General features: G+C 41.3%; 1 protein-coding gene across 1 annotated transcript in view; it reads left to right on the top strand.

Annotated features, from left to right (window-relative positions):
• Positions 1-985: 985 nt before the first annotated feature.
• Positions 986-15,838, top strand: part of TPRG1 (tumor protein p63 regulated 1) — a 156,734-nt gene continuing 141,881 nt past the window's right edge. Inside the window, exon 1 of the mRNA XM_070072371.1 lies at positions 986-1,190. The gene's annotated coding sequence lies outside the window, so the exon portion shown is untranslated. The remainder of the gene's footprint in view (positions 1,191-15,838) is intronic.

Here is a 15,838-nt window from a genome sequence, read left to right as displayed (position 1 = left end):
ATAAATATAAATATAAATGGATGAATGAATGGATTTATAGGATTTAGAATGGAAACCTGAATTTTAATCATATGTATTTAAATTTTTTTTCTTCCAGCAATTCACCTGCTCATGCAGTTCATATTTCATTTCACTTTGACTCTTTACATAGAATACACTAATTTGGATGTCAGAATGTATTCATTAAGATTCTGTTTCATTTTTAGCCCAATTGCTGTGTTGGATTTTTTTTCTAGGTTGGTTATTGTATGTGGCCTTTCAAGTTTTATCTACATCTTTGAAAGAGAAATTATGTTTCCAATTTACAGATATTCAAAATAAAGAAATAAATAACTCACAGAACACAACAAAAACAAACAAAAGCTCAAAAAGGCAGAATTTTAACTTGCCATTAAGTGATAACTAGCCAGTAAGTGATAGATCAAGATTCATTAGAGATATTAATTGATCACTATCCATTCAATATGAATTAATTATCACTACAGTCAGAGAATTGTTTGAGAATGAGTAGGTGAAGATGTGGTCCTTACCCTGAAGGGTCTCAGTCTAATGAGAGGAAAACCGCATAGAAAACAATGTCCTGTACTTTAATAGGAACACTGACCAGATAGCCTGTGTCTGTGTGTTCTTGTTCTCATTGGAGCATCCTACTCTACATGTCTCCTGTATTTCTGATGCAAAAGTGGTGGTGATGCTTACAAACACTAATATCCAAGAAGTCACATCATCATAGAAAGCATTAATAGCAGGAGTGTAGGCTTCAGTCTTCAGCTTTCTTATAGCTATTTGTAAGCATACAGATGCCATGGGAGAATGGCCAGAAGGCCATTCCTGCTCTCTCCAGTCAGTTTTCATCAAAGAGGAAGTTGGCAGAGAAATCCAGAGCTTCTTGCAAGGGAGGACAGCAGGGAGAGTTATGTCATTGCAGAATGGGAGAGGCCCCGCCCACCAAACCAATTCCCTGTCTCTGACAGGTTGTGTTCCACCCTGTAAACATCCTCAGTCCTCCCCTCTGACCAGAGCGCAGAAGCCTCAGCCCACCTGGTGAGGAGAGATTCAGACTGAGTGGGGTGACAGCACAAGGGCACTCTCCTGCCAGCCTCATTGGAGCCAGCCACACCTCCGCTGTAGTCTGGCACTTGTTGCCAAGGAAGAGAAACAAGAACCTAGGGTGCCACAGGTCTAGTGAGGTAAGACCAGCAGGCTTGTCACTGGTTCTGCAAAGAGCTGGGGTGTCTCTACGGGCTGATTGCTCCTGTTTTCTAGGCTGAATTTCTGATTGCTTCCACCTCTGACTTGCAGTTGATGTAGGCTCATCGTCTTACATCACCATGTAAGATTCTTCCTAACTGCCCCGGGTTGATGAGGTTTGTAGAGCGGTATTTTTCTGCCTATAACGTCATTAGACATGCTCACATATGTACTGATTTTGATCTTAACTGCCCTGTAAGTATGGTAGGATAGGTATAATTTTCACCATTCAGTCCCCTAGTGAATGGCGCATACTCAATGGAAGTGATTTGTTCAAGTTGGTCAGCAGACTAAGGCCAAGATTAGATTAGATCCCTCCTTTTTCTTCCTCTGCTGTCCCACAAGGCAGGTCATACCATAATCCGAAACACAGACATTAAGAAAGGCCCTCCTAAATTGCCAGATGGACAACACAAGGTGATTATTCCTGTTAGAAGAGATATTTTTTTAATTCATCTGAGAGACAGTCTGTAATGACACATAGGGTCTATCAAATAGTGCTGTTTTTGGAAAACAAATGAGAATCTGTGTATAAAGAGGCCTTGGAGTGACATGCAAATGTGAGGGAGAAGACCCTGTGGAATCTGAAACTTGCTTTGGATCTTTGAATGAGAAAGTTTTAACTTGGGGCTAAATGCCATTCTCCCATTGTCAACAGCAGCATTATGAGGTACACAGCACAAAGGCCCTGGGGGACTAGTCTAGCTTTTCAGTCTAAGGGGGGGGGCACCCCTAAATCCTTCCAAATTGAATCCTGCAATTTCTTCTCTTACATCAGCTATCATCTTACCTTATTGTTCTATGTGTTCAAGAAAATCTCATCTTCAGTGATTATGTAGTTTATTTTTTAAAATGCTAATTTTAGCTATTATTGTCCCTTTCATGCTTAAAAGGTTATGCAATTCTTAGTTGTAGAAGGAAATATTTCCTCTGTTTTGTGGTGTGTGTGTGTGTGTGAGAGAGAGAGAGAGAGAGAGAGAGAGAGAGAGAGAGAGAGAATAAGAAAAAGTGAACATTATGACAGCACCAATTTATTCCATGTGGACTCACAACAGTGCAGTGGGGTGCAATGATATCTAACCATTGGCAATCTTGTGTATATTCTTAGTGTCTTTATGGCTGTATGAGTCCTGGAAAAAAAATCACTTAATTCATTACCTTTTCCCAAATAGAGAAGCAGTGTCCCAGAAAGATGAATTGGTGTGTAAGGTCACATAACCAGGCATCACTGGAGTTGGGAGTCCAATGCAGATCACTTATGTGTTGTGTAATGAATGGTACCAGGTATCCCAAAATGATAGCATTAGCTGTGTCATTTTGTGCACTGTACCCAGATGTCCTTTAAGATTTCCTCCAATTAAATATTTCAGAGCACTTTGACCTTTCCTTAGCATTCGGTGGAAATGTCATCCTCCCCCACAGAGCAGAGGAATTTGCTAAAGAAACTTCTGTGCTTATTGGCTTGGTCCTTATGGAATATTTGTTTCAGTCAGATTTTAGGAGTGCTGCTTCAGTGTTGGATGGAGCAATGGGCAACATGTGCTTGAGCCCTCACTTTCTTCATCCATTCTGAATTTTGCAACTTTTAGGATCCTCCTGAAAAGGTGTCACTCAAGTCAGCATTTGTAATGCATGTTGATTTTTTTATTCAACATTGTAGAATCTAATGGCTGAGCCTTAGATTTCATTTAATCCAGAGATGCAGATCAGTAATCCACAGGTGCATCCAGCATGCAAATGTAATTCTTAAATTGCTACAGTGTTAAACTTGTTACAAGTAATACCCAGTAAATTTCTTGTAAAAAATCTAAATATCTTGTTTTTCAGGAAGATCAGGATATCTGGTAATAATGGATCCACATTCCCACATGGATAACACAGTGGGTGGGTCTGGGTAGCATCTGCTTCCTGTGGGTGGAACAAGTATTCTCCAATCCTCCACAGCCCCCATCTTGTACCTGAGTTAGGCTACCAGGTACTTAAGTTTGTCACTACTGATCTCTTATAAACTCTGAGGTGTTAGGGTTCCTTGAAATGCTTCTTTTTGCAGGGAAACCTAGTTCTACATAACTAGGCCATGCCACAGAACAATGTCATCAGGGAGGAGGTAAAGTTAATTCCTTGGACCAGACTTGCATGAGTGGTAAAAGGAGATATGATGATTTCAACAGAACTTTCCATTTGCCCTGACACCTACCAACAATATTTTGTGAGCTAGATATCAAGACTCTGTGACTTAAAAGCTAAAGTATTAAGCAAACTGACACAGCTCCAACATAATCTCTGGGTGCCTACAAGAGAATAGGAAGGAAAATTGACACTTGCCTTTTACTCAAGCGATCAAAGACAAAAGAAATTAAAATAAATGACAGCACATGGATGGCAACACAGTGCTCTGTCTTTCCAAATAATATAGGACAACTTGCTAAAATCCTAGAAACTAATTCAGTTATAAATTTTCTATTATTCATTCAATAATATAATAATCAGTTCTTGATCATTTACAGTGTTTGTGGACTGAAGCTTGGAAATCTAGGGAAGAAGAGCAGAGAACCTTCCCCAGTGGAGCTTACCATCCAGTTTTTGAAAGTGTGTACCCCAATAACTAATTCAGGACATAATATAATAAATGCTATTGTTTTCCCGAACAAAAAGATATTTACAGCAACTATGATGATGAAGAGAAAATGGCATTTGACCTGGACTTTGGAAAGTTAGAGACAAGAAGAGTTTTCAGCGAGAGAGAAGTTCACTCAAAGCCACAAGTCAGGACTGCCTGCAGTGTCCTTGGGGATTGGACAACATTCGCTGTGGTTGCATTTAGGTACAGTGGGACTGAAGTGGAGTAAGACTGGAAGCCTGGGTCTGTATACAATTCTGGATACTGTGTTGACTGAGGGTTTCAGATTAGTGAATCTGGTGAGGCTTGCAGCTATTGACCAAGTGTTAGCCCAAGCTTATGGCTATCTAAGTCTATAATTTGGCAGAGGCAGAACATCTATATAGGTGTACCTTCCAACTGCTTTAACTCTTTCAGGAGAATTAGCAGGGAAACAAACAAACAAAGAAAAGGAGTATACAGCACTTCTAAATATAGTGGACAACATCAGATTCTAAGTGAGGGAGGCTAGGAGGAATTATACAGTGGAATTAAAAAGATGGGTAAAATATTTTTAAATATATTAAGCAATTTGCAAGAAATATTTCTAAACATATGATAAAGATTTTCTCTCTCTTCTTCTGCCCTCTCTTGTCTATTTCTGTGAGTTATCTGAAAGTTAGAAAAGTGATGTTGCATAAATTCTTCTGAACTTCTGGTGTATGGAGCGTTGTTTATTTGATCAAGTTCATGCTTTTGTCTGGGAAGCAATTACTCCCTAAGAAATAATTGTAGAAGTTCCTTGGATGTACCTGTCCTGAACTCTTCCATAATGAACATTACTGGAAAATAGCATAAATATGTGTGTGCTCCACTGAGGTTCACAGCATTCCTAGTCAGTTGGAAGGAAGGTTCTCATCCTGAAAAGGCTCTCTTGGTCAGCAGAGAAGGGTTTGCAATACCCTGAAGCCCAAGGTATTTGGAAAATAACCAATTTGTCTTTTTTAAAAAATAAGATTCATTTATTTATTTGAAAGTCAGAATTACAGAGAGAGAGGGAGAGCTGGAGAGAGACAGAAAGAGAGATCTCTTATCTGCTGGTTCACTCCCTAAATGGCCGCAATGGCCAGGGCAGGCCACAAGCTTCTTCCTGGTCTCCCATGTGGGTGCAGGAGCCCAGGCACTTGAGCCATCTTGCATTACTTTCCAAGGCTCATTAACAGGGAGCTGGTTCAGAAGTAGAACAGCCAGGACTCGAAGTGGCACCCATATGGGATGGCAGAGCGCAGATGGAACTTTACCTGCTATGCCACAGCATCAGCCCCCAAAATAATCATGTTTTTTCTCATTTTTATAGCATAGTTGTTTGTGGAACTGCTTTAGAATTATACCTGTCTTCAAAGGTCTGTGCTTCATGGGAAGTAGGTAGGTGATCTGATGTAGAGTAAGATGAAATATTTGATAAAATTTATCCATTAAAAACCATTTATTGAGCATCTGTTCAAACATCTATTCATGGTTCATTCATTAGGTATAGTTTATCACATATCTGTTCTATATTTTGTAAAGAAAATTTTTTTAAAATTTTTTAATTTTTTATTTTTTTTGACAGGCAGAGGGGACAGTGAGAAAGAGAGACAGAGAGAAAGGTCTTCCTTTGCCGTTGGTTCACCCTCCAATGGCCATTGTGGCCGGTGCGCTGCGGCCTGTGCACCTAAATGGCCGCAATGGCCAGGGCGGGCCACAAGCTTCTTCCTGGTCTCCCTTGTGGGTGCAGGGGCCCAGGCACTTGAGCCATCTTATGTTACTTTCCAAGGCTCATTAACAGGGAGCTGGTTCAGAAGTAGAACAGCCAGGACTCGAAGTCTGATCCGATGGCAGGAGCCAGGTGCTTCTCCTGGTCTCCCATGGGGTGCAGGGCCCAAGCACTTGGGCCATCCTCCACTGCACTCCCGGGCCACAGCAGAGAGCTGGCCTGGAAGAGGGGCAACTGGGACAGAATCTGGCGCCCCGACTGGGACTAGAACCCGGTGTGCCGGCAGCGCAAGGCGGAAGAATAGCCTAGTGAGCTGCAGTGCCAGCCTAGAAAATTTTTTAAAGATTTATTTTATATATTTGAAAGATGGAGTTACAGAGAGAGAGAGAGAGAGGGAGAGACACACAGAGAGAGGTCTTGATCTTCTGGTTCTGTCTCCAAATGGCCACAGTGGCCAGGGCTCAGCCAGGCTGAAGCCAGAAGCCAGGAACTTATTCCAGGTCTCCTGCGTGGGTGCAGGAGCACAAGCACTTGGGCTATCCTCTGTTGCCTTCCCAGGTGCATTAGCAGAGAGCTGGATGAGAAGTGGCGCAGCCAGGACTCTAACAGATATCCATATGGGATGAGGGCTCTGCAGGAAATGGCTTAACCCACTACCCCACAACATCGGCCCCAGAAACAATTTTTTAAAAGATTATTTATTTATTTGAAAGGCAGTGAGAAAGAGAGAGAGAGAGAGAGAGATCTTTCCTCTGCTGATTTTCTCCCCAGATGTTCACAACAGCCAAGGTTGGGCAAGCCAAAGCCAGGATGTAGGAACACTATCCTGGTCTCCTCAGTGGGAGACAGGGGTCCAAATACTGGCACCATCATCCACTACCTTCCAAATCCTTTAACTGGAAATGTGACTGGAAGTAAAGTAGCCAGGACTTGAACCAGGTACTGTGATATGGGATGCAAGTGTCCAAAGTGGCAGCTTAACCTACAGTGCCATAACACCCATCTCCAGGAATGGGACTGTTAAGATATATCAGGTGCTTACTTTTAGACAGGTTAATTTTGAGATGTTGAATAATGTGTTAAGATATGAATCTGTAATTCAGGGAAGATAACTTAGCTAAAGATTTTAAAATGGGAGTCATCAATATATACATGACATTTATAACAATGAAATTAAGTGAGATGCTATAACATTTTAGGGTTAGGGAGGTTAGGAGAGCCTATTCAATAGTGCACAAAAGGGAAAAAGAATGTGGGTTGCAGTCAGGCCAGCACTAAAATTATTTACAATTCCCAGTCAATGGTAATAATGAGAAGAATTTTTCATTTACTTTTCTATAAACAATGCAAATCCTTATTGTCTACACTATGCAGACCATTCTTACCACTCCTTCTACCTTCTGCTTTACTCTGCTTCTACTAAGGCTGGGAGAGGAGATGGAGAAGCAACAGAGTGGTGGGCAAGCACTAGGGGAACAAGGTGTGCCCTAGGAGCCAAGTGAACACTTCCACCGAGGAGAGAATGCATCAAAGAGACAGTGGTTCCAAGAGCTGGATTTAGAAGATGTTTGAGGACTGAACATGTAGCCATGCATTTGCAGTAGGCTCAAGACAGACAAGGAGAAAAGGAATTGGAGATAGTGCATGTAGATGTTTCTTTCAAGGTGCTTATTTTTAAAGGGAATCAGAGAAAACAGTACTAACCATACTAGAAAATGTACTAAAATATAGAAATGGAAAGAGACAGACTTTTTTTTTTAAGGTGCGAAAGATGATAGAACTGATTTTGTAGAGAGTGTGACTTGATTGACACACATAAATAGAACATTTTACTTTCTCTTACAGTTCTGTGAAGTAGTTCTCATAATAAGCGTTAGTTCACATTTTGGGGGGGTAAGAAAAATGAGACTCAGGGGGATGAGGTCATTAGCCTCACTCATCCTGGTTTCTACTGATAGAGTTTATGGTTCTCTTCATTGCCTTACTCTACCTAGATAATTTAAGAGATCACTTATGGTTCTAGAATCTTCTATAAAACGTTCACTAAGCAACTAAGGACCTTTCGTAAGTTACAGGGAGCTCACACTTTTCTCCGCAGGTCTCCTGAACTGATAGTGATTCTACAACAAATGCAAGCTGTTTAGATCCCTAGAAAGGAACTAAACTCAGTGTGTACATCAACAAAAACTTGGAAGACTCTTCCAAGTAGGGTAAACACAGATTGAATTACATGTATGTTAAAAGTTGTGGACTCAATCTCTCATGCCTTTGCTCCTGGACTTATTCTGACATCAGTTTCTTCCTACAGTGAATTTGTGTCTGTGTAGTTACACCTATGAAATACTCTTTGTTTTTTAGATTTATTTTATTTATTTGAAAGAATTACACAGAGAGAGGTAGAGACAGAGAGAGAGGTCTTCCATCCGATGGTTCACATCCCAGATGGCCGCAATGGCCAGAACTGTGCCAATCCGAAGCCAGGAGCCAGGAGCTTCTTCCAGGTCTCCCACGTGGGTGCAAGGGCCCAAGGAGTTGGGCCATTTTCCACTGCTTACCCAGGCCATAGCAGAAAGCTGGATCAGAAGTGGAGCAGCCGGGACTAGAACCAGCACCCATATGGGATGCCAGCGCCTCAGGCCAGGGCTTTAATCCACTGTGCCACAGTGCCAGCCCGGATATACTCTTATGTTGAGTGATAGTTTCTGTCCACTTGAAGGTGATGCACAGTTAGGGTTCTTTCTTTCCTGGAGCTCCAATGAGACATTTCTGGTCTCAAAGTTACCTGACTCCTAATTGAGACCTAGCTACTCTTTCTAAGCAGGGGTAAGTTGAAGCGTATGATTTTGACTCAGCCATGCCTGACCAGGTTAGAAAGCTTTGCACCTTGTATGTCACTCCCACAGTGGTGGCTGTCCTGTCCCATCACTGGTGGCACCTAGAGGCAACTTGCTAGAGTGAAATAAAACCTTGGTCTTCCAAAAGCTAGTTGTACTGGGTCCTTGGTGTCCTCTAGTGGTTTGCCTTGTGGAAAAATTACTAAATTCATAGGTGTTCAGACTGCTCAGTGTGACTCTCTGTGGGGCCTCAAGAATCCTTCTATTGTACTCTGTGTAGATTGCCATCTAGTGTTTTACCTGGCCAACTTATAATTATTAGCAGATCTGATTCTTTCATAGACAATGCTCTCCTCAAGGACTGAAATTATATATTCAGGTTTCCTTCTACTCTCTACTTCTTTCTTTCCCCTAGTACAAAGCTTGGCCCAAAGAGATTTCCCCAAGATTGTGTTTGAATTTCTTTCATGTCACTTAAGTTTCACAGGGGAAGTTAATTTGTATCACACAGGAAAGAAAGTGGAGTACCCAAGTTCAACACATTCTTTTATGGAGAATTAATTAATTATGCAAGTCTAATCTATAGCTTTGGAAGCCAACTTGTGTGGTTCGTTTTGCTCTTTATTTATAGGGACATATGAGCTTGTATAATTGATGTGTCTCTTCTGAAAATTTCTCTTCATTACTTCATCATTACACAAGGCCTATAACCCTCCTTGGTATCATTATAATCATTAACATCTGCTGATATAATAGAATTTTGCTTTTTCTTTAGTACACTTAATTTATGAACAACTCATACCAATTAAGAAGACATATGAAACTCATAATATATATCCCCCAACGTTCAATCTCACAACTTAAAAAATAGTACAAACTGGGGGCTGGCGCCATGGCTTACTTGGTTTATCCTCTGCCTGCGGCACCGGCATCCCATGTGGGTGCCGGGTTCTAGTCCCGGTTGCTCCTCTTCCAGTCCAGCTCTCTGCTGTGGCCAGGGAGTGCAGTGGAGGATGGCCCAAGTGCTTGGGCCCTGCACCACATGGGAGACCAGGAAGAAGCACCTGGCTCCTGGCTTCGGATTGGCACAGCACCAGCCGTAGCAGCCAACTGGGGAGTGAACCAAGGGAAGGAAGACCTTTCTCTCTGTCTCTCTCTCTCTCACTGTCTGTAACTCTACCTCTCAAATACATAAATAAAAGCTTTTTTTAAAAAAAGCAAGTCAAAAGGAAGCAACATGAATAACGAACAATAGAGAATGAATTTAACAAATATGGATAGTTTTATTTGTACAACAAAACCCATGAATACAGTGCTGCAGGAAATTATTTATTTGCTTATTTCTGGCTTTGTTGAGGTCTAATTGATAAATAAAAATTCTACATAATTTCAGTGTAAAATACGATAGTTTGACATATGTATACAATGTAAAATAATTACTACAATCAAGCTAATGAACATATCTGTTACCTCACTACTTATTTTATGTGTGTGTGCTATGCAACTATAAGATCTATTCTCGTCACAATTTTCAAGAAAGGAATTATTCACTAACTAAATAGTGTAGCTACTACTACTATTATTTGTGGGAAACAGGGTTTAAGGGGCAGAGTGACCATTGGTCAACTTACAGCTTTACCTCTTACTGTGTGACTCTCAGCAAGTCCCTTAACTGAGCTTCAGTTTCCTATCTTACAAAATGAATACAATTACAGTCTCTGAACCATAGGGCCCTGATGAGTCTCAAATAATCAATGCAGGTAAAGCCAAGTAGCTGGCACAAAGTAAGTGCTTAGTGAGCACAGCTGCCATTGTTGCTATCAGTGTCCCTTTTCATGTCAAGTATAAAGACATTTGGCAAAGCATCTACAATACAACTCTAGTTTTGAAGTAGAGAAATCGGATTATGAAGAAATAAATAGAGAATATTCCTAAAGGATATATATGTGTATATATATATATATCATAATTATATACTTTCATTTTCCCTGTATAGTGGTTTTAATAAAGATTTCTTGGCCGGCGCCGCAGCTCACTAGGCTAATCCTCCGCCTTGCGGCGCTGGCACACCAGGTTCTAGTCCCGGTCGGGGCGCTGGATTCTGTCCCGGTTGCCCCTCTTCCAGGCCAGCTCTCTGCTGAGGCCAGGGAGTGCAGTGGAGGATGGCCCAAGTGCTTGGGCCCTGCACCCCATGGGAGACCAGGATAAGCTCCTGGCTCCTGCCATCGGATCAGCGCGGTGCGCCGGCCGCAGCGCACCGGCCGCAGTGGCCATTGGAGGGTGAACCAACGGCAAAGGAAGACCTTTCTCTCTGTCTCTCTCACTGTCCACTCTGCCTGTCAAAAAATAAAAAATAAAATAAAAAAATTTGTTTTCCTTCTTTTGTGTGCAATCTACAACATAATAAGAACAATTAAATGGGTCCAAATAATGATTAACATCAACCCCTAAATATTAGTATCTATAGATGTGGCATCTCTTTGCCTATCATCACAATTATCCTCGTGGTCAAATTACTGACACCTCTTCACACCATGGTTATAAAGAACACAGGACCCGTGTTTGACCAAGTGAGGCTGATTACTTTCATGTTCCTCTGCCCTTGTTCCTGTGCCATTCCACATGCAGTGCACATCGTAAATATTTATGAAGCGTCTTTAGGATTTGAACACTCCATGTTGGCAGTGGTAGTGAGACAAAGCTGAGCCAAGGATGGCTTCTTACCTAGAGGAGCTGATAATTGAGGGAAAAGCCACTTACAGGGTTCGTATTGTTCCATCTATTGAAGAGATTCCTTTGCCCCTTAGAGGGATTTGGTGATTATGGAAACAGTCTGTAAGGAAGCAGGACTGAGTCAGCCCATGGTCCCCGTTTGGCAGATTTCACAAAGCAAGTGTATTTCTCTGTCCCACACATACAGCAGTCTCTGACCTGGATGTAGCCCCTCCCAGCTTCTTGGGTCACCAGTACCTTTTGACAGGATTTCTCCTATGGTTACTTGCTTACTTGTTACCTGTTTACCTACTACCTTCAAGGGTGCCAGAATTTTATTCTGCTATTCCAATCAAGTCCTTTTGTACATATATCCTGACAACCGTGTTTTTATACACTTGATTTACTTCGAGATTCTGTTTATAATATTCTTTCCTTTAATCATAAGGACAATGTTACTCAATGTAAAGAGCACTAGACATTTTAGAAAAGCATAAAAATCAGCCTGTGCTTTGATATAGCAGGTAAAGCCACTGGCTGAGTACCAGCATCCCACATGGGTACCAGTTTGAGTCTCAGCTGATCCACTTACAATCCAACTCCCTGCTAATGCACCTGGGAAAGCAGTGGAGGATGGTCTAAGTGCTTGTGCTCCTGCATCCATGTGGGAGATCCAGACAAAACTCCTGGCTCCTGGCTTCAGCTGGGCCTAGCCCAGGCTATTGTGAACATCTGGGGAGTGAAGCAATGGATGGAAGATTTCTTTCTGTGTCTCTCCTCCTCTCTCTGTAATTCTGACTTTCAAATAAATAAATGAATCTTAAAAACAAAAGTGTAAAATCGTTCACAAGCTGGTAATGCAAAGTTAATCATCTTTAACATTGGAGTGCATGTGCTTCCAAAGTGTGGGTGGGACATTTTTATATAATATTTTATAATTTACATTTTATTTTATAATAAAATCTTTTCATATCAATAAATATCTGTCTACCGGATTATTCTATAACATCTTTTACTACCCTCTTCTCCCAGAGTTAAGCCCCCTTTAACAGTTCAATATGTTAATTTCTAGTATTTTTTTGCTTTTTGCATAGACTTCAGGTTTTGCAAATAAAACATAGGGTATATGTAGCTTAGGATCCCACTCTTCACTTGCTGCTATTATGTGATTTTTTTTAACCAACATTTAATTTTCTTAAAAAAATATATTTTTTTGACAGGCAGAGTGGACAGTGAGAGAGAGAGACAGAGAGAAAGGTCTTCCTTTTTCCGTTGGTTCACCCTCCAATGGCCGCTGCGGCCGGCCCAACGCGCAGATCCGATGGCAGGAGCCAGGTGCTTCTCCTGGTCTCCCATGGGGTGCAGGGCACTTGGGTCCTGCACCCCATGGGAGACCAGGATAAGTACCTGGCTCCTGCCTTCGGATCAGCGGCCATTGGAGGGTGAACCAACGGCAAAGGAAGACCTTTCTCTCTGTCTCTCTCTCTCACTGTCCACTCTGCCTGTCAAAAAAAAAAAAAAAGAATGGAGGCTCCTCACTCGGCCCATAGAGTCTGAGGCTAGCAGAGTGGGATGGAAACTTAGGAGCCAACTAGCTCAATACCTTCTTAGTACCTATAGAAAAAAAAAAAAAAGATTCCCCAAAAAGGAAGAAATGACTTACAGATGAACCCAGAATTCCTGATTCTTGCTTTTAGGCCTTTCCCCACCATCTTTTTAGGTCTTTTCACATGGCTACATGTCATTTACTCCATCCCCCATTGCTTATGTTTCTCTCATATGTATTTAGCCAACCATTAGACTCCTTGAGTCATTTCTCAAACTTTTAAAAGCAATGCTTTGCCTACTATATTTTAGATATTTTGATAGGGCATTAGCTCTTCTAATTCTTACACTGTCTGTAAGATACATGCTGCATCTACTTCATGTTTCAGAGAACTGAGAATAAGAAGCAGCTGGTAAATTGAAGAGTCTGGATTCAAGCCCAGGTCTGTCTGACTCCAGGGCTTTCATCGCTATGCAGTCTACTTCCTGATAAAGATATTGATTACATGAAATGAATCAATTCATATCTGTACTGCCCCTTGTCCATTATCTTGTGAAAGGGTTGACTTAATTAATTCTCCAAACATCTGTGTGCTTGAGTGGTAGGTGAATGATCTTGACCCATCAACCACAAAGTTGTGTTAAACCAAAATAAAGGCATCATTCAGGCTCCACTGAAGGAAGCGCAGTGTCTGCCTTGGCCATTCCTGCTGTTTGGCTGAGTTCTCAAATAGGATGTTGTCTCAACAGCGGAAGACAAACAAGAACTGAAGTTTTACAAAAGTCGTAGAAATTGAACAAGAGATGAAGAAAAACCTTGTTCAATACTATGTAAGAAATCTCTTTAAGAGTAAACACACCTCTCAGGGAGCAGCACTGATACCAGGGAGTTGCTGAAGCGTTAGCAGGCATGAGGAATATCTAGGATATGCTGAGCCATGGATTTCTCTTGGCCATTTTCTTTTGACCTTTTCTCAGAGACAGCTGGGTTATGCTATTATTTCTTCACCTCTGGGGTAATACAGGAGGAAAGAAATTACTTCACTTGATTGTTTCAGACCAATCTTACTTATGGTTGAGGCCCAAGGTCTAGATCAGCTCAGTGTGGACTCTTTTCTCTAGACTGTCCCCTTTAATACCCTCTCTCCAAGGCTTCTTTTTAAAACTGGTCACTCACACTTCTTCCTCTCCTCCTCCACACCACTTGCTAAGTATGACCTTTGCTGTGAGGACTGTAACTCTTGCCAACTCCCTCTGTCCAGTCCATCTGTAACTAAGGGCTTTGTTCTCAGAGGATCTGTTCACTGGAAGTGCCTTGAACTTATCTAAGCAAACATCCTCCACTCTCGCTTTCCTCATATAATTTACATAACAGGGTTGTAACTTCTTGGCCTGCATCACAGTTTCATGACTTCTGATATAAGCTATGCCCAACAGACACTGTCTCCATCTCTCCATATGTCTTTTGATTTATTTCCTAAATGTAGCCTTTGCATATCAGCGAGCAGATAAAAACATTGCCTAATAACACAACTATTTTCACACAGGAAATAGTCTTTATTAATTTTAAACTTTTTCTGACTTTAATTTTTGGAAATTTTCGGAAGCTCAAACTTTGGTATGTTTTCTATTTTTTTTTTTTTTTATTTTTTATTTTGACAGGCAGAGTGGACAGTGAGAGAGAGAGACAGAGAGAAAGGTCTTCCTTTGCCGTTGGTTCACCCTCCAATGGCCGCCGCGGCCGGCGCGCTGCGGCCGGCGCAGCGCGCTGATCCGATGGCAGGAGCCAGGAGCCAGGTGCTTTTCCTGGTCTCCCATGGAGTGCAGGGCCCAAGCACCTGGGCCATCCTCCACTGCACTCCCTGGCCACAGCAGAGGGCTGGCCTGGAAGAGGGGCAACCGGGACAGAATCCGGCGCCCCGACCGGGACTAGAACCCGGTGTGCCGGCGCCGCTAGGCGGAGGATTAGCCTAGTGAGCCGCGGCGCCGGCCTGGTATGTTTTCTGTATGAGATGATTTTATTCCCCTTAATGGTGGGTACTCAGGAAAGAGAAGTAGATGATGAAAATGTGATATTTTCTAATTAGCTTATCTTATCACTTAGGCTTTGGCAGGAGAAGTACAGAGATTCAGTAAAAATATAGATGCTTTTGAACTTTCAAATATTTTGATGGAAATACTTTTTCTCATTAGATATTCTCATTCCCATTGTGGAAAATTATAAAATATATCTGAGAAAAAATATACTATGCTACTACCCATTGAAGATCAATTTTAACACAATAGTGAAATTCCTTATAAATCCCTTTTTATACATAACTATGTTTTTATAAAACCTAAGATCGTGCCATTTGTTATATCCCACTTTGTAACTTAATAAAAAAAAGTATGATGGATGGATTTCTATTATATTTGTACAATATTAGTTTTAAAGGCTAAATTATATCCTACATAAACTATGTCTAATGTTCAGGTTTTTGCCATTGTAAATTAATTATTAATAAGATATTATTGCATTTTTTAAAAAGACATAGGCATAAAAGGTGCATTTGGATTTGCTACTGGAAGATGATGAGTTGAAAGTAGACAACACTTATTGCAAATGATACCTCTCTTTGCAGTGCTCAAATACATCAATGCTGCTTGTAATATTTGCTGGTTTACCCCACTTTCTTTATCATGAGACCTACTGTGTTATTATATATGTTGGTTTTTCATCTATGATTCCTGGCTCGTTTCTCCTTGTTATTTACAAAATGACTAGAATAATGGTTAAGCACTTTAGAACCCCAAAACGGGCCTCAGAAAGCAAGGTTTCTCTCTCAATCTTTCTTCCTCTCACTTTCCCTCTCTTCCTCTCTCTCTCTTTCTCCCTCTCTCTCTCTCTCTCCCACTTCCTCCCTCTTTCTCACCTTCTTCTCTCTTTTCACTGGTATCTTTTTCTCACCACAGCCAACCATAGAAGCTAGAATTCCTCTTCCTCAAGGTGGACCATAAAAAAGAAAAATATATTCCAATGTTCCCCGCTTTTCTGTCTTAGCTTGTCATAGAGCACATTAGTGATCACCAGACCTCTGTTTCAGAAGGGCTTCTGCCCCATGCCCACCTTCATAATAAACCAGTAAACAGAAATATTTTCTT

The sequence above is a fragment of the Oryctolagus cuniculus genome, chromosome 4, assembly GCF_964237555.1.
Source record: "Oryctolagus cuniculus chromosome 4, mOryCun1.1, whole genome shotgun sequence".
In the NCBI taxonomy this organism is placed as follows: domain Eukaryota; kingdom Metazoa; phylum Chordata; class Mammalia; order Lagomorpha; family Leporidae; genus Oryctolagus; species Oryctolagus cuniculus.
Note: the sequence above shows the minus strand (reverse complement) of the source record. Positions and strands in the feature narration are given on the sequence as shown.